Raw genomic sequence first — 19,514 nt, 5'->3', positions numbered from 1 at the left:
TTTTTCCAAGCACAGATTTGTAGCCTAGGAATTAGGGATGCCTTGACTAAAAGAGGACACCAGCCGTACCCTCATGGAGCTTACAGCCCAATGGGAATTCGTTTCTGACCAGTTTTCAAGCAGGAATCTTCCCAGTGTCGGTCCACCAAAGTGCTGGGACCTATACTTGAGGACCACCCACTGCTGTACAAGACACTGAGTTCCTTTTCTGGTTACACAACTGCTTTCATAAAAACTGGCTGTGTCCCAGCAGCTACTGAGCATTTTCCTCCTGAACTTTAGTTGACAGAATTTCATTACTTTAAACTCATTTCAACTACCAGAAAACATCGTGCACTTTTCCACTGGGTCCAAAACATTACTCAGAAAGAAATGAATAAGAGGGAGAGACGGGAAAACCCACAGACGAAATATCATTAGGATTGTCGGTTCCAGAGCCAGGCTGCCTATGTTGTCATTTCATCTTTGTGCGTATTTACCCAAGGCCCTTCAGTTCCACTCTGAGTTTCAAAGTTTGACGTTTTCTTGAGGAAAGAAGGAAGATGAGAAAATCCACTTCATTAAAGTCTAAGTTTTTCACTCACAGTTTGGCAACTTCTTCATGTCAATGAACTCCAGGGGTGAAACTTCTCATGGGAAATAATAAATGTTTTTAAACAGGAGATGGGGAGAGTCTCAACAAGACATAAGAATTAAAGCACTAAATTAGAATCAACTTCTGTTGAGACAGTAACTTTAAAATCTCTTTCCAAAGGGAGCTGTGATTTGAAGCATTTTGAAGAAGGTAATTAGTGACCACTGAAATACAAGGAGGTACGATGTGCAGTGTCCCTCAAAGGTCTTAGGGAAAAAGACATTCAATGCGGTCATGTCCACACTCAAGAATTTCCAACCCTCATTATACTGATTTCTTTAGTGCATTTCTGACAATACCCCATTGGTCCGCTTCCACTCCTAGCACCACACCATTAGCCTAGTTAAATCCATCATTCACAGATTTGTGCTAAAGAGACCAAAGTTTATCAATTAGTTCTATATTCAACCAGTTTATTTTGTTCCATTGTTAAGAGTGTTAACCTGCAACAGCAGCTTACAGTATAGGCAACTGATCGCAATGAAGCTGAAGAGGAAGAGGGATCAGTGGAGTCAGTTCTCAATACTGCAGAGACATATGTCTTACCATGTCAGGGCAGGACATGAGAGTTCCGTCACCTTCTTTTCAATCCTTGATCTTCTCCTTCCTTTTGTCTTATTATTTTAGTTAAGTCCTACAAAACAGTGTGAAATAGAAGCCATAAAAATGGATATTCTTTTATATTTCCTAACAAATGTTTTAACAATTCCATCATTAAGGGCTTCCCTGGTGGCCCAGCGGTTGAGAGTCCGCCTGCCGATGCAGGGGTCACGGGTTCGTGCCCCGGTCCGGGAAGATCCCACATGCCGTGGAGCGGCTGGGCCCGTGAGCCATGGCCGCTGAGCCTGCGCGTCCGGAGCCTGTGCTCCGCAACGGGAGAGGCCACAGCAGTGAGAGGCCCGCGTAGCAAAAAAAAAAAAAAAAAAAAAAAAAAATTCCATCATTAAGTATGATATTTGATATAGGACTTTGGGGGATTAGATCTGTCACATCTAAGAAAATTCCTATTTTCTGGGGTTCTTCTCTAAATATATGTTAGTGTTGAATTTTGTGAAAGTTTCATATGATTTTTCCCATGTATTCATTTATAATTCTGCATAGGTTATAGAACTACAGCATCAAATCCAGAAAACTCTAACTGATATTTGGTCCTCAAGGCCTTTTACATTTCTAATCAGAGATTGGCAGTTGGGGTTTGGGGCTTATTAAGAAGTAAAATATTTATTCACTTCAAATACACACTTCCTATTACCATATTAGGATTCTGTAAAGGAGAAGAAGACTAAAGACTTTTGTGGAATTTCATCCTGTACTCCATATGATTTTAAGTAACATTTCACCTCAGCAAGATCTTGTTTATTTCTATATGTCCAGTTGGTAAAAACAAAAGCAGAAAAATAAACCTTCCCGCCCCCCCTTAATTGGGCAGGGTCAGTGTTATAGCCATCAAGATAAAGTTAGACAATGCCTGGTTTCATCTCCTGACACACTCCTAGCCTCTTGAAAACCCCCTTCAGACTGGAAGTCATCAGCCTCAGAAACCAAGAGCAGATTAGATATACTGGAGTCCACCTCTCTTCCCCTGGTGCCTCCAATTCAGGAAATATGGGGCCAACACATCTCTGAAAAAATTGGGCTTTTTAGAAATTTTAAGGACACAGGCTTAACTCTCCTGGTGGCTCCAAACCACAGATACTTTCTTATATAAGTTGCTCATGTCAGACACTTGGGCTCAGAGGAAAATAATTTCCACTCCACATGACTCTGGGTGGTAGCTGCCCCAGTCCTTGTTCTGGCTTTTCATTTCTCTTGACCTTACATTCCTCTTCTGTAATAGAAAACAATGGAACCCTACAATGCACTGATATCCAGGCAATATTTCTAGGGATCATGGCCTATTGACAGCTTTCACCTCTCTTCTAGTCTCTCCCGTTGGCCCACCCCTCCTAGGACGATGTGTCCCTCTATCCAGGCTGAACCATACGAAGAACACAAGGACAATGGAGAAGTTATGACTATTTCATTTGCAAGTGAAGGAATGCACACTAAGTGGCTTATGCAGAAACAGGCTGGTGTCACTGAAAGTCCAAGGAGCAGACACTATTCATGCACAACTGGATCCAAGTGCTCCAAGAATGGTGTCAGGAATGGGCCCCTCTCCTCTTCTTCCTGCCTCTTGGCTCAGCTGTCTTCCAGGCTGGCTGCATTCTCCGGCAGCTTTCCCCATGCCGGCTTCAGCTTGCATTAGACTCTCAGTAGAAAGAGATGGTCTCTTTCCCAATAGTTCCACCCAGAGTCCTGGGGAGGCTCTCATTTCTGCTTGTGTCATGTATTCTGTATCAGTCAGGGTCTTAACAGGAAATAGTTCACTTACACTGCATGAATTGAGGAGCGTTTAATTAAGGGGCTATTCTCAAATATGGAGGCAGTGTGTAGGGAAACCACAGGGAAAGGGGGCACTCTCATGCCATACACTGGGGATTTATTATCTGTGGGTCTGGAGACAGAAGGAGCTGTCTGCCAGGAGCCGCAGCCTTTGGTGGAGGTCTACAGGGAGACCATGATGAATGTGTGGCTTTTTCTTAATCTCCTTCCTCCCTCTGCTGTCTTGCCAATGTTTGGTAACAGCAGAATCTGACTAGAAGCCAGACGATAATGGAGCTCACCAATGAAGTCTATACTGGCCAGCGTCTTAGGGCATAGCAGGGGAGAGAAGGGTGGAGAATAGATTCAGAGATCAAATGGAAGATATCCATATCCATCTCACCATGCTCATTCCTGAACCAGTCCCAATGGCCAGGGGAAAGTCCTTAGACCTGAGTCTATGCCCATCCCTGGAGCTGAGGGTGAGGTCAGGCTTACCTCAAAGAAATGAACTGGGAGCATTTGCCTGCATGCATGTGTGTGTGCACGCATACATGCGTGCATATGCTTCCTCAGCAGATATCAAAGTGCATTACCAGAAAAGGGAAAGGATTCTGGAATGGCAAAAATAGCTGGAGGCCACCACAGGGCAAATGCATTTCTCTTGGACTTGTTCCAACTGATCTTAGAGATCTACCAATATTTTTCTTTGGCCTTTTCCTTGCAGGCCTAGAGGGAGGCTTGATTAGCAGAGATAGCCCTGGCAGTTGAGGGTCAGCCTCCTCACCTTACATGAATTTGGTCACGATCTCCAGCCAAAGGTCCTTCCCCCATGCAAAGTTCCCTGGAAAACATACCACACACACTGACTGACAGCCTGGCCAAAGTAATGCCTTCAATTTGAGTTGACCTTCCGTTCTCCGTTGCTGCCTTCAAGGCTTGTTTATCCCAGGCCTGTTTATGCTGGCCTTCCCCCCATCACTTGATACCCAATGCCAGTTCTTTCTCTCCATCCCCAATCCTAGACCCAGATAACAATTTTCAACTCTGTTTTCCATTCCATGTACTACTTTTCATTTCAGGTGCTCAGATCCAGAATCCCAGTGGGATTAATAAAGCCAAATAAAGCCAATTTTTTTAGCCAATTGCCCTAGGATACTATGCTGCCGGTGCTGAAAGATGGAATTCTAGGGACTCCAGCTCTAAACAGCTTCCCCATCCTGACACACGCATACAACAAGGATTATGCCCTTTTCCAGGGTTCAGTAGACAACATCATCATAGCCTACACCGCAGTCACTTGGCAAGGAAACATGCTTACTATAGTGGTCACAGAGGAGTGACAGGAGAGAAAGAACAAAGAGGGAGGGAGAGAAGAGCCTGGGGAGAAACTACTCAGTGTAATTCTGAGCTCTGCTGAAGTAGGACCTTCAAACGCTAGACCAAAAATGTCCCCTGCGTCTTACTAACTTCAAACCCATCATCCTGCCCATCCCTTCTCCTCTGTTCCCGAAGAGAGAGGAATAAGTGGGGCCTCTGCTCTTAAAGTGACAAGCAAAATGGAGATGCCCTTTCTCAGGAAGACAGCAAAACACCTGTCATTGTTTACATGACACACGGAGGGTATATCTTTAATAGAGTCATAAATATTCTCCTGTCTCGGGAGGGAGATTCAGCACTCCCCACTCTTGTTGTTATGGCAGATGAGTGGTTTTCATAACTGGAAAGAGCAAGTCATTGGCTTGTTGGGTCTTCTTTTTTCAGGGCCAGAAGCAATATATATTCTTTCCCAAGGATTTTTTTTCTTGGCCATTGTAGGCCTCCCTTAGGCTGCTCCTTTCTTGGTTTCCCTGAGACTACAATAGTCTCTCTTTACTCTCAGTTGTATAAGGGGGAGCTGATCTTTACTAAGCTCATGGGGCTGCATGACCTTGGGCAGGTAACCTAACCATGTTTGCCTCCGCTGCCTTATTTATGACATAGGGAAAATAATCAGGCCCACATCACAGGGCAATTGTGAAGATTAAGTGAGATAGTGCAAGTAAGTTCAGAACACTGTGCTTGGCATTAGAAAATGTTGGTTCTTACTATTGAAAAGGAAAATATGAGTTAAGTGTATTTTATAATAGGCATCAGGAGTTCAGATGGGGTCAGCTGAGAAGGCTCTGTGAGCTAGACCTGAGAACTCAGGTGAGAGTGATTCCTCGGCCCCACCACTTCTGCTTCCTGATCTTGTGTCTCGGTTAATACTTGCTTTGCTGCACTTTCCCTCCATCTGCTCTCTCCAAGAGGACTGATAGTAGCGGATGCCATGAGGACAGGACTGTGGCTCTAATGCCCCAAGGCCCCACGTCTTTTCAACATATTAAGTGCTCAGGAAGTATCTGGTGGTTGATACCTATAGGAGGAAGAGGGCACCCCAAGAAGAAAAAATGGCTGATAAACACCTGGAGGTGGGAATTTATTGGGTCGGCCAAAAAGTGCCTTTGGCTTTTAAGTAAAAATAAAAGACACATTTTTCATTTTCATCAAAAACTTTATTGAACAACATAATCATCCTTTTGTTCCACTACCTTTGGCCATTTTTCAGGCAACTTCATAATTCTATCTTCCCAAAACTTTTATTTTTTGAGCAAAGAACTGGTCCAGGTGCCTTTTACAGTCTTCCAGGGAACTGAAATTTTTTCCATCAAGGGAATTTGGTAAAGACTGAAATAAATGGAAATCCAAAGGTGCAATGTCTGGTGAATACAGCAGATGAATCAGAACTTCCCAGCCAAGCTGTAACAGTTTTTGCCTGGCTATCAAAGAAACACGCGGTCTTGCGTTATCCTGATGGAAGATCATGCGCTTTCTGTTGACTAATTCTGGACACTTTTCGTTGAGTGCTGCTTTCAGTTGGTCTAATTGGGAGCAGTACTTGTTGGAATTAATTGTTTTGTTTTCTGGAAGGAGCTCATAATAGAGGACTCCCTTCCAGTCCCACCATATACACAACATCACCACCTTTGGATGAAGACCAGCCTTTGGCGTGGTTGGTGGTGGTTCATTTCTCTTGCCCCATGATCTCTTCCGTTCCACATTATTGTACAGTATCCACTTTTTATCACCCGTCACAATTTGTTTTAAAAGCAGAACGTTTTCATTACGTTTAAGTAGAGAATCACATGCAGAAACACGGTCAAGAAAGTTTTCTTCGCTTAACTTATTTGGAACCCAAACATCAAAGTGATGAACATAACCAAGCTGGTGCAAATGATTTTCAGTGCTTGACTGGGATATTCTGAGTATGTTGGCTATCTCCCGTGTGGTATAATGTTGACTGTTCTCAATTAATGTCTCGATTTGATCGCTATCAACTTCAACTGGTCTACCCAACCACGGAACATCGTCCAGCAAGAAATCTCCAGCACAAAACTTCACAAACCACTCTTGACACGTTCAATCAATCACAGCACCTTCTCCATACACTGCACAACTCTTTTTTTGCGTTTCAGTTGAGTTTTTACCTTTCTTGAAATAATAAAGCATAATATGCCAAAAATGTTGTTTTTTTCCATCTTCAATATTAAAACAGCTACACAAAAAATCACCAATTTTGATGTCTTTTTTTAAATGCACGCTGATATGATAGCTATCACATACAATCTAACAAAATTGTTTCGAATGAAGTTAAAGACAACTAAATGCTCCTAGAGTCATTTTACGGAAAAAAACAAATGAACCTTTCGGCTAACCCAATACATGAAGATTCTGGCCTCTCAGGGAAATTTTCTCCCAGTCTCCCCGGCTCCCATTTTCCCATTGGTCAAGATTCAGCTCACCAGAAGCAACCCCTCTCACTCTCGTAGATTTTGTCAACTGGTCCCCCAGCAGCCATTCAGAAACCAGATCCCGTGCTCCAAGGTGTTGTATTTCATTTTCTCCAGGACTCAGCCCAGGTGGGGCACTGAGCAGGAGAAAAAAGGAGGTGGAGGAAAGAACTGAAAGGGCACCAAGGAGTCCAAGGCTATACTTTGTCTTTCCTTGTCTTCTTCATTTTCCTTTTCTGAATGAATACATTATTTTTAGTTAAGTAATGCATGCATATGGTCTTAATTGTAAAAACATTCAAGCAAACAGATAAAAGTATCACTTCTCTCTCTGAACATCACTGCTATTATCAGCTTAGTGTGAATCTATTCAAATGTACATATATATATATATAAAATTTCTGATCCCCAGTTGCTTCATCTGTAAAACAATTTTTTTCTTAATTTTACTGAAGTATAGTTGATTTACAATGTTGTGTTAATTTCTGCTGTACAGCATAGTGATTCAGTTATACATATACAAATTCTTTTTCATATTCGTTTCCACTATGGTTTATCACAGGATATTGAATATAGTTCTCTGTGTTATACAGTAGGACCTTGTTGTTCATCCATCCTACACAATAATTTGCATCTGCTAATCTCAAACTCCCAGTCCTTCCCTCTTCCCTGCCATTGGCAACCACAAGTCTGTTCTCTATATCTGTGAGTCTGTGTAAAACAATTTTTAAAATACTGAGCTCACCTATCTGTATGCTCACATATGTATGGTACATGGCATGAAGTCTGGAATGCAGTAAGTATTCAACAAATATTAGAAGCCTTCTCCTTGAGGACCATTAGCCATACGGTTCTTCATGATATATAAAAAAGCTAAATATACATATGTATTTAACCATTGAATAGAACATTCTGTTCAACTATCAGGGAAACTACTCACCTCATGCCTGCTTGAAACCACAACACAATGTAAGTTATTTGGAGCTTTGTTCAATGACTGAAGTGGTAAAAGTGTAAAGCCCAGGGACTTCCCTGGTGGTCCAGTGGGTAAGACTCTGTGCTCCCAATGCAGGGGGCCAGGGTTTGATCCCTTTTCAGGGAACTAGATCCCACATGCATGCCACAGCTAGGAAGCCTGCATGCCAGCAACTAAGAAGCTCACATGCCGCAATGAAGAAGCCCAAATGCCGCAACTAAGAGCCGGCACAGCCTAAATAAATAAATAAATAAATAAATAAATAAATAAATGAGTATGGGAAGAAGACAGGGCTGAAAAAAGCAGGTTAGGTTGACAAATTAAAAAAAAAAAAAAAGGGTCAAGCCACTTGCCTCCAAACTCTCTATTTCATGTTATTTTGATGGCAGTGAAGCTTCTCTCGAGAAGGCCTTGCCTACTGAGCAAGGAAGACACATGTTTTGCTCTCTATATTAGGTCTGTGGTGTTTGAAGTTCTGCACAGGGTCTAATAACTAGGGATTTTTCAGTAGCCTGTGAAATGTTTGAAAACTGGGAAGAAAATTTGACTTTAATATACACAAGAAAACTGAAAAGTTGAACTTAATAAGTGTTTAATTAAATGTCTACAAAATCTAACATTATGTCAGCATTTTTAATAGGTAGATTTACGTTCCTAAAAATGTTTCATTTTATTTAAAAACAGTATTTTGGTTAGATTTTTCTGACTATAGAAGTATGAATACATGCTCAGAAAATCTTACAATGATTGCTGATAAATAATAAACGATAGTAAATTGGATTATAAGTGGCCAAATCATTTTAAAAGCAAAAATAAGAAAAAGTCCTTTAAAATTTTTTCAACAGAGAGTAATATTGAATGTAAGAGGTGATGCTTTTTAATCACTCTGATAAGGTATATGGATAACTGCAAAAGGAAGAGTTGGCCTAGGGTTTGTCAAAGTGCTAAAACAACTCCAGGTAGCCCGTATTCCTTAAACTGAAAGATGTGTTGGAAAGATCAAAAGTATTCTAAGACACGATCAGCAGAAGGTCCAATACATACATCAAAAAAAAGTTGGGCTTCCCTGGTGGCGCAGTGTTCGGGAGTCCGCCTGCCGATGCAGGGGACACGGGTTCGTGCCCCGGTCCGGGAAGATCCCACATGCCGCAGAGAGGCTGGGCCCGTGAGCCATGGCCGCTGAGCCTGCGCGTCCGGAGCCTGTGCTCCGCAACGGGAGAGGCCACAGCAGTGAGAGGTCCACGTACCGGAAAAAAAAAAAAAAAAAAAAAGTTAGATCCACACACTTAATCCTCTACACCGTCATTCAGGAACCAGTTCCAGTGTCCACAACACCAGTTCTGTGGCTTGCCCTATTTCAGTTCCTTCCCTTATGCCTGTCCTACCTGCCAAACAAGACAATAAAATCTCCAAGGTCAGGATTCACAACCACTGTCTCTTTCTATCTCATCTTGGGACGTGTAGCAATCACTCCGAATTTACTTTTAAAACTGAAGATTAAAACAAGCAAGCACTTTTAAACAGCTCCTAAAAAAAAAAAATTCTTCCAAGTTTGTTACTAACAACATATGAAAAGAATCTGAAACTTTGAATTGTAGAACACTGCTGTGAAATTACATTTTTGTGAACATCTATTGTTTCCTTGTGCCTTGCTTGAAAATGTTTCTCCCTAGGATATTAGCATATAACAAACAAACCCTAGAGTACCTTACTTTCCTGCCTAAATGTAGTACTTAACTCTGGTTGATTTCTTAGCTAAAATTACTTACAGGAAGAAAAACTGCCTAAGTGTCTTTGATTATTATGGAATATTTGAGCCCTCGTCAAGCAGTGCCAACCGTGTTGCACAAAAAACAAAACACGCCTTGAGTGGCATTGTATTTAAATATGATGATGCTTCACAGTTTAGTTTTGATGGAGAAAACGAGAAATTATTATTCCCCAGGTGGATTTCCAACTAAGGATTAACCTTGTTCTATGGATTTCCTAACTGTGGCATTACCGCTGTGCTTTTCATAATGAAGGGAAAATCCAGCATCAAATAAGCAATTTGCAACGGTTTACATTCTCCCCCACCTGGGTGACAGGAGGAGCATCAACTATTCTAGCTATGATTTTCTGAGCTTTTTGTTTCCTAAAGAGGAATTTACCTGAGCTCCTTTGGGGAAGAGATGTGTTTTCCCCAAAACCAAGTCATAATGCCCCAGACCATGACTGCAATTGTAACAACATTTCTTTTCTTTTTTTCTTTTTTGCTATTTCTTTGCTATAAAAAAAGAGTCAAGAATAGTCTCAGACTTTTGCTGGAGCACAAGAAAGAACCCACTGTACCAGGTGTAACTCCACTCGTCCTCTCCCCAACCTCAAACCCCAGCAAACAACCCTCCCCCAATCAGAATGGGAATTTTCACAAAAGATGGAGAACTGAGGTGCTGTTAATTAGGTCACTGGAGTCTTTTTTAAAAACCTGGACAAAAGAAAGAGAGGCTTGTTCTCTTAGCTAAGTTATTCATCCTGAGGTCATTCTTCCCAAGAATAGTCTCTCTTCATCAGCTACAAATGAATTCAAAGATCTCCTAGCCCAGCCAGACACCTGGGATGCTTGGGACTCCTCTGAGCTCGGTGGGATCCAGTCTATTCCCCACCAAGGGGATTTCTCATTCTCTTGTCCCTTGCACATCCACCAAGATTTCAAAGACTGTGTTTATTTAAAAAGCAGCACTGATTACATCCAATTAATTAATTTTCCACTTCTAATTAAGCAGACACAGATACCTACCAAGCAGCATGTTTAAGCAGCGTGAGATAACCAGGGTTACCACATTACTACATGGAGCTGGTTTGACTACAGCCTCAAATACAACAATTCTGAGTTTCCTAACACATGCTGATTCAGGGTGGCTAGGCGTAGGATTCGCACTAGGTTTCCTGAAATACAGAGAGTGACTTAAGAACCCTGAGCTTGGGAGCACTGCCTCGGAGTCTTCACATAAGACCGTCCTTGGGGACTCCGTCCTGTAGAATTTATGCGAGCATTACCCCCCTCTCCCTTACAGTGGGTATTCCAGTGTCTAAACCTGTATGGATGGATATATTTCAAGATTTTATTGCCTAGCATTGTACTGGACGTTTTACAAACACAGTTTGAAATAACCATCCTAGTAACGCAATGAAATAGATATTCAGTCATTCATTCATCCACTAATGTAACTTATAAAGGGTTTACGATGTACAGAGAACTTATAAAGGGCTTACAATGTATGGAGAACTGTGTGGGCTGCTAGGAATATAGCATTGGAAAAATCCTTTCCTGTAGGAGTTTACATTCTAGTCTGGAGATACAGACAACAAATATCTAAAGAAACAATTGTGCAAGGAAATAAACAGGATGATAGAGTAGACAGTGAAGGGAAGCACTACTTAGGTAATGTGATCAAGGCCGTTATCACTGAGGGGCCCTGACTTTTGATCTGAGACCTTAAGGTGCTAAACCTGCTTTGACAGTTGGGAAATCGAGGCTTAGAGAGGTTCAACAAAACTCAGTATCATGTATCTACTGAGATCGTGTTCAATTCTAAGCTATAGTTGTCAATCTCCAAATCTGTCTGCTTTCCACTATACCCTGTTGCCTCCCAAGGGGACCTGATAAATACCCAAATTCTGCCCTACACCAAGGCTGTTGTAGTAGAGGTTTCAGCCTTAGGCAGGCTGCAGAGAGAAGAGGATGTTGCCAAAAAGAGAGATGAAAACAAGGAATTTAAACTATTAAGCATCCTTATTTATATGTAGGATAAACCATAGCCAGTAGTAAGGGATCCATATTTAATTTTTCTTTCTTCACTTCCTTAATTCCTCCTTAAGTTTTCACCAATACCAAACTGTTCAATTTTTTTTTCTTGTGGATAGTAATGAATGGGTCCCGATTTAATCTCTAGAGACCACAGACTTTCAGAGCCTATTTTTTAAGATATGAAAGTTACATAAATACTTATGTCCTCATCAAAGTCCAGATTTCCAACCCACCCATCTCCATAAAGTAAAGAGTCATTAAAAAAAAAAAAAACTCACGGGGAAAAAACGTCTTTGTAAGCTGATTGAGCAACACAGAGAATTGCCTTGATTACAAGTGACAAAGAGGTTCTCTCTTCCACATGGCCATTGCCTCTCCAAGTGACACTGAACAGGAGATAAGGTGTTTTTTTAGGACGCTTCCAAGAACAGTTTTATTGAACACAGGTTTTACTGAAGCTGAAGAACCCAGCTATCTTTGATCCCTAGAGAAAAAGTCTTCTTCCAGTAAATGAAGGGTTAATAGCTGAGAAAGGGGAGCAATCAAGGCACTGCCTTCCAGGGAAAGAACAAAGCTTCAAGCTTTGAGCACAAAGGAAGGGACTAGGGTTCAATTTAAAGAGGGCAGCTCTGACGGAGAAAGTTATTAAAGACGAGGAAGAAAACTATCAGGAAAACTTGATTGTGGCCACTCCTACTTCTCTTTAAAAATGGGACAGCTATTAATCTCGCTAATGTACAAGTAGAAAAGCAATCTATTTAATTTCACAGTAGCCTAAAACAGAGAAGGACCAGAAACCTGAGACTCCTGGAAGAAAACGTCACCCTGTCATGACTCCTCCATGATGGCCTGAAGTGCCCTCCCTCTTTATGGTACCCCCTTCGATATGTTATTGTTCATAGTACAAGTAAGGTAGAGTTCATGGAAGTTTAGAACCTGGGCTTTGGAATCAGACAGAGGGGTCTTAGCTCTGCCACTTTACAACTGTGAGATGGGATTTTCGTGAAAGAAGAGTGGCCTCTTGTTTCTCTGAGGCCTTGACAAAGCCTACACAAAATAACTTTCTCCCCCTCAACTCACCCCCAAAAAAAGAGTAGTATTATTTTTTAATGGTAGCCAAGATCGCAAAATCAAAGACAGAGAGGGGAAGAAGAAGAGAAGGAGGAGGAGAACAGAAGGAAAACGACAAGAAAGAAAGAAAGAATGGCAGTAAATCCAGAATTGCAAGCCTTGGTAAGGAGATGTGTGGGTTGGCACTCATTTTAGCATGAGTGGCATCAGCATTTGGAAGAGACGTTTGGCAAGTCTGAATATTTGCGATAACATGAGTTTTTCAGTCATATAAACCACAGAGCTTGTAAATCTGAAAGACATCTTTTCAAAGGCCCTCTTGCTGAGCAGCAGATTTGCTTTTAAAATACATGGTAGGTATTGCATTTGACTTTCCAGTAACCACGCCCTGCAGGTAGGTAGCAGGTCACAGCAACCCCATCCCATGGCCAGTGATGAGTCCAGGGACGTACGCCAGTTTGAGCTGAGGAGACTCAAGGAGAGTGTGGCTCAGGGCTCGTGGGCAGGAAGAGGAAGAGTTTCTTTCACACACCGGACGGGAAGTAAGGAAGCACATTCCCAGACGCTGTCTGCAGACAGGATGGGAGCTGGTCTGTGGTCTGAGCAAACACTGGGAGAGTTGAAGCCAAATGAGCCTCAGAGAAGGGGGGCCTCAAGCCCACCTACATGTGGACCTCTCACTAGGAGATATAATACCTGTATGTTCAATAAATTCAGGGACTGCTTCCTAGTTGTCCTGTCTTGCAAAGTGACAATGCACATTCGTGTATTAAACGCTCTGGAAAGCCCTGCAGTATAGTAACCCCTAAAATCTGCATTTTGCCGACCTAACGTTTCAGAGAAATCCCTCTCCTCATAATACCTATTAATGTGTCATAGAGCATACTTTGAGACACGCGACTGCGGAGTTTAGTAACTTTAGCCTGGATCAGCAGCCCTTCCTTAAAAGCAAACACTCTCTGTCTCTAGCTACCTCTATTACTAAATCAGTACAGTCTTTCGTCTGCTATTTTGAGCTGCTGTCCTCTCATATATTCCTTCCTCTTTACTTTTCATACCCTTTTTTGTTTCATGCACATCTGTGCCTTGCGGAGGGCTTTCAAAGGCCACGCTGAGGACGAGTTCCACTACTGAGGCGTGTGCGAGTCTTTAAGGCAATTTCATATGTCTGCCTACTGTCCCCCTACTCTATTCACTTCTTCCTTTCTTATTTATATATTTTTCTTACTACTTCATTATATTCTTTGGCATACTTTCTAGCCTCTGAACTCTTTTATCCGCTAACTTGCTACTGCCTAAGTTACAGGGCTTTCTGTTTTCAGTAGGTGTCACAGACACTTATTGCTTTGTCTTTCCAGCACTGTTTCTCCCCTCCCCACGTAGTTGTAGTAGAAGGCACCATATTCTTACCTAACTCCATCCTCATCACTGCAGTTTTTAATCATCAGCCAATCACAGTCCTTCCCCGGGATTTTTCTTCCTAGAACTGAGAGAGTAAGCTTCTCTGCCTGACTCTCATTCTCACTCCCCCTCCCTTTCCCTTCCCTTCCCTTCCCTTCCCTTCCTTCCTTTCTCCCTCCCTCTCTCTCTCTCTCTCTCTCTCTCTCTCTTGCAGGTGACAGAAGTTGCAAGACATAAGTTGTTTCTACCATGAAAGACAACCAGTCTTCAGTAAGAATGGATGAAACAGACTGAAGACAACAGAGGCAGAGAAAGAGAGAAAGTTCCATGGGTGTTCAGGTCAAGTTCTAACTGCTCCTGAATCTAGCTGCCTGTGTGCCCCTTTTCGCAATTTGCTCTCCAAAGTTCCTTGAATTATCTAAAATGGTGGTCTGCAAACTAAGCACCCATGGACCAAATCCAGCTGCAGCCTATTTTTGTAAATGAAGCTTTACTGGGACACAGACACATACATTTGTCTGTTTACAGACTGTCATTGGCTGCTTTCATGCTACAACAGCTGAGTTGAGTCACCACAACAGAGAGGATATGGCCCACAAAGATGAAAATATTCATTATCTGGACCTTAAGAGAAAAAGTTTGCCAACCTCTGATCTAAAACAACTCGGTATTCCTCCAACAATTTCTCCTTTTTGCCTAAGGTAGCTCCAGTTGGTTTCTGTCAACTGTGACTGAAAAACTGTGATAAACTGGTCCTCAAATTGCCCTTGTGCTCAGTACCCTCCATGCACAGCTCATGTGCCATCCAGTCCTGAGCTAAAGCCCTTTGCCCTTTTCTGTGCCTATCTTCTCTTTCTGATCGTTTATTTTTGTGCAGGGATTAGGCCATTCTATACAATGTTTTTAATCAGGGATTTACATATAGGCTTCCCCTTTATCCTTCCTTTCCACCTCAGGATATTATAAACTTTTGGTGGAGGAGGAGCTACTTCTCATTCATCTTTGGTTTTCCCTCCCCAGGTACCAGGTACAAAGTAGACACTCAGTAAACACACATTGTATATTGAAGTAAATTTCTCCTCATACCACATCCCATCCTTTCCTCCCACTCAGTTAAATCTCTTTGTAAGAGAAGCTGTCTTTTCAAATACTCCTTCATTTTGCAAAAGAAGACCAGCTTCCAGGCCAACGTTAATAGGAGGACCACACCATCCAGAAAAGAATCCCCAATCAGTGAGCATTTTTAGTCTAAAACAGTCATTTCCAAAAGCATGGTCTCTGGGCAGCTGCAGCAGTCTCACCCAGGAACCCATCAGAAACACAAATCTGCAAGGTTCCACTCCAGACCTGAATCAGAAACTCATGGGTGGAGCCCAGCAATCTGTGTTTTTACCAAGACCTCCAAGTCATTCTGATGCTCTAAAACAAAAGTAAGATGTCAGCAAACTTTTCTGGACAAGGAAGAGAGTAAATATTTAGGCTTTGAGGGCCAAGGAAACCAAAACTATTACATGGTACTTACATAAAAAGAGAGAACACAAACTTCCAAAAATTTTGTGATGTAATTCAAAATATAATATTACATAGTATATATTAATAACAGAGTATAATTTTTTTGTAATACAGATCTACCAATGAGAAGAATAGAATTTTTTGGGGGGATATCATTTCACTTAATTGGAGTTCAAAGTGGATGTTCCCTATCATCAAATGGATTGCAAATGTTCATCTACAAAAGTGATTCTTAGCTCATAGGAACGGGCCATGGGCCAGACGTGGCCCACCGGATGTTTTACCAACCCTTGCTCAAAATCAATGCCTGAAATTCAGAGAAGGACCAAACATTCATTACGGGGTTAGTAGAAAACCTTTAAATGAATCAGCAGTTTTCAACTGGGGAGAGGATGATTTTGCTGCCAGAGGTCATTTGGTATTGGTTGGAGACATTTTTGGTTGTCACGATTGCGGGGAGGGAGTTGCTACTGGAATCTAAAGGGCAAAAGTCAAGAATGCTACTATACATCCTACAATGCACAGGACAGCCCCCTACAACAAAGAATTATCTGGCCCAAAATGTCAATCATGCTGAGATTGAGAAACCCTAGCACCGATAACACTTCACAGCTCACTGCAGGCCTGTGGACCCCCTTTTCACCTCCTGTCACATTCCTCAGCCTTAGAGGTAGTGCCCAATCCTATTCCTACTATAACTTGAGACTTGAACATGATACCCCTAAGTGCCTGTGCAAAGATATTTGCAAGAGGCAATGTTGTTCTTTCTGGAGTTTTCAAATTTTTATTGCTGAGGCAAATTTCATGTCAACTCTAATACTATTTAATTTCAGAGCTGTCCTTCCAGAGGGGGCTTAAAGCCTGTTTTCTTCCAGGTATAGCCTCATGCAATCAGATATTTGTTGTAAGTGGGAAAATAGAAAATAAGGTATTCAAGAGGATCTTTAGCAAAAGAAAATGTCTTAGAATGTCCTAGGGTGTTGAAGATTCTATATGACAATAATAGAGAATAATGAAGCCTTTTGGTTTAGAAAACTTCTAATGATTCTGGTTGTGAAAAGTAAGCAATAATTATTGTTATCCCACCTCCCATTCCTCCCTTTAAAAATCAGAAGCTAAGACATTCATGGAGGCCCTGCTTAAACAAAACACAAAGATACTTCCCCTTCTCCATGGTGTGGTCCAAGTCCATGATTAGGCTATAAAATCAGATTTGCTGAGTCAGATGATGGCTGGCACTCCTGGAAGTCAGTTGAAGCTAAGTGGCCTTTTGCTGGGGGTGGAGGAGAAAAAAATAGGAAAATATTGTTCTATACTTGGGAAAGGTTAGCTAATATTTAATGAGGGTTTATTACATGTCAGGCACTCTCCAGGTGTTTTGTGATATTATATTATTACAAGCCCGTGAGACAGGTACCACTATCCTCATTTTACAGACAAGGAAACTGAGGCTCAGAGAGGTGAATTAACAGGTCACACAGCCGGTAGAGCCAGTATTGGAATCCAGGCATACCTGGCTTCAAACTCTTAAACATTATTGAGCCACTAAGGCTTTGTGGATATGTGTGGAACCACATCATTTAGATATAAGAAATTTATAACAAGACAGTGTCTTCTACTAACCAGTGGTTAGTGAGGACCTAAAAGTTCACAGAACATCTGGAAGTGGGTACACACTCTCCTGATGTGCAGTGTCCCGTGATGCTGGAGAGCTTGGTAAGATTGATTTGTGTATGAGGTGTCACTCCATTTTCAAAGACAGCCTCACCAACTGCCCTTGGTGAGCCTCAGTGGACAGGGTGGGTGAGGAGGCTGCCTCCAGGAGTAATAATTGAGTCTGGGAAATTGTTCAAGTTTGTAAAAGCATATTGTATAAAATGAAAAAAACAAACAAACAAAACAGCTTATTCTTTTTTTTTTTTTTGCGGTACACGGGCCTCTCACTGTTGTGGCCTCTCCCGTTGCGGAGCACAGGCTCCGGATGCGCAGGCTCAGCGGCCATGGCCCACAGGCCCAGCTGCTCCGCGGCATGTGGGATCTTCCCGGACCGGGGCATGAACCCGTGTCCCCTGCATTGGCAGGCGGACTCTCAACCACTGCACCACCAGGGAAGCCCTAGCTTATTCTTTTTTATGATGCAAACCACAGAGAGTAAAATCTTCTTGGCTAGAGAACATAGAAGATAGAATAGTGACTCTCAAGGGAGAAAACTGAGTATCAAAAATCCTAGGCTAGGGCTTCCCTGGTGGCGCAGTGGTTGAGAGTCCACCTGCTGATGCAGGGGACATGGGTTCGTGCCCCGGTTCAGGAAGATTCCCACATGCCGCGGAGCAGCTGGGCTGGTGAGCCATGGCCGCTGAGCCTGTGCGCCCCCAACGGGAGAGGCCACGACAGTGAGAGGCCCACGTACCGCAAAAAAAAAAAAAAAAAAAAAATTCTAGGCTAAAGTCAAAAGAGGCATATTGGTTATAAAAAGGAGCGAAATTGTAGTGCTGATACTCTCCTGTCAGGAGGGAGAAGTCTTCCTCTACCCTGCTAGGTTCTTCTGGCTGATCTAAGAGTTAACATGAGACAGATTAAAAAGAGAAAAATCACACGAAAGTTTAATAACATACATACATGGGAGAGACCCAGGAAAAATGAGTAACTTGCCAAAATGGCCAAAACTCTTACCTTAAATACCATCTTCAGCTACAGATAAAAAAGGATGTTGGGGGTAGTGATTTGGGACTTCAAAGGGCAGGAAGGCAATTGACATGAAAATAAAAAAGCAGATGTTTGGTAAATAAATGTTTGCTGGGCTATGCAGAGACAACAAGACACAGAGTGGACTCTGATCTTAGGCTGGCCGAGAGTTTCAACCTACAAAGCTTAGCCCATAATCTCTGCAGATGTCTCTGCTGATAGCTCTATTCTGGAAGCAGCCCCTTTATCTAAACTCTTTAGGCAGCTGGGGAGAGGGTGGGAAGCAAAAAGAAAGGATTCCTGAGTCTTCTGTTTCTTGATTGTCTTCAGTTCAAAATAATTCCCATGCCAAAGAGACATTTGGGTTGGGGTGTCAAATTTGCTCCCCTATACTACTTGTTGTTAGGTCACAAACACTCTCGTACAGAGAGGACAAGGAAAGACCGAAGAAAGAGACAAAACACTCTAGATTGGTAGGTGGCAGGTTTAATAAGCAAGGGAACTTACTTATTAGGCTTGTCCTGGCGGCTGACAGATGAGTAGATCTCCACCCCCATCGCCCAGAATCTTAAAAGTTTATATAGAGGTCTTCACTGGGTTCAGTCACGTATTTCATCCAGATGATCTCCACAGCACCTTACTCTCTCAAGGCTGTGCCCTTGAAGCAGCTCCTAGTGTACTGAACAGTGGGTGGAACTTACATTCCAAGGACAGGGAGGGGGTGAGGAGCCTCCAATTGCCTGGGTCCAACTCACAGGTCAACCAGAGGTCCTGTCCTTTCAGTGACCTTCTCCAATACCCTTGCAGGAAAGAGAAATGAGAAGGAGGAGGGAAAAGAAGGGATTCTCCTAATATCTGTTCCTCAGAGGAAGCTCATACCAAATTGCAGTCCTAACTCAGAGACACATTTTCCCAGGCACAATTCAAAACAAGATCCATATGTACAAGGAAAGGGATGCACTGTAAGTCAAGTCAGCTGCCCTGTGCTCAGAGTTGGGTGCCTCCTCTCCCGCTGACCCCAATCAGTCAATCAACCAATCAATCAAAAGACCCAACCCCCAGCCCTCCTCTCCCTCACTCTACCCCAACACTCACATGTGCATACATCTTTGGGGTAACCCAAAGGGAGAACCTGAGCAGTTTCCAAGGAATTTTATCTTTCCCACATTCTGTGTTCAGAGAACAATGTCACACACGCAAAAAAAATATGTATATATAGATAGATACATACAGATGTCAGTAGGGTTACAGCAGACTTGAATGGACAGT

This window comes from Mesoplodon bidens (assembly GCF_964165515.1).
Source record: "Mesoplodon bidens genome assembly, chromosome: 1".
NCBI classification, from domain to species: domain Eukaryota; kingdom Metazoa; phylum Chordata; class Mammalia; order Artiodactyla; family Ziphiidae; genus Mesoplodon; species Mesoplodon bidens.
This window is presented reverse-complemented; position numbering follows the sequence as displayed.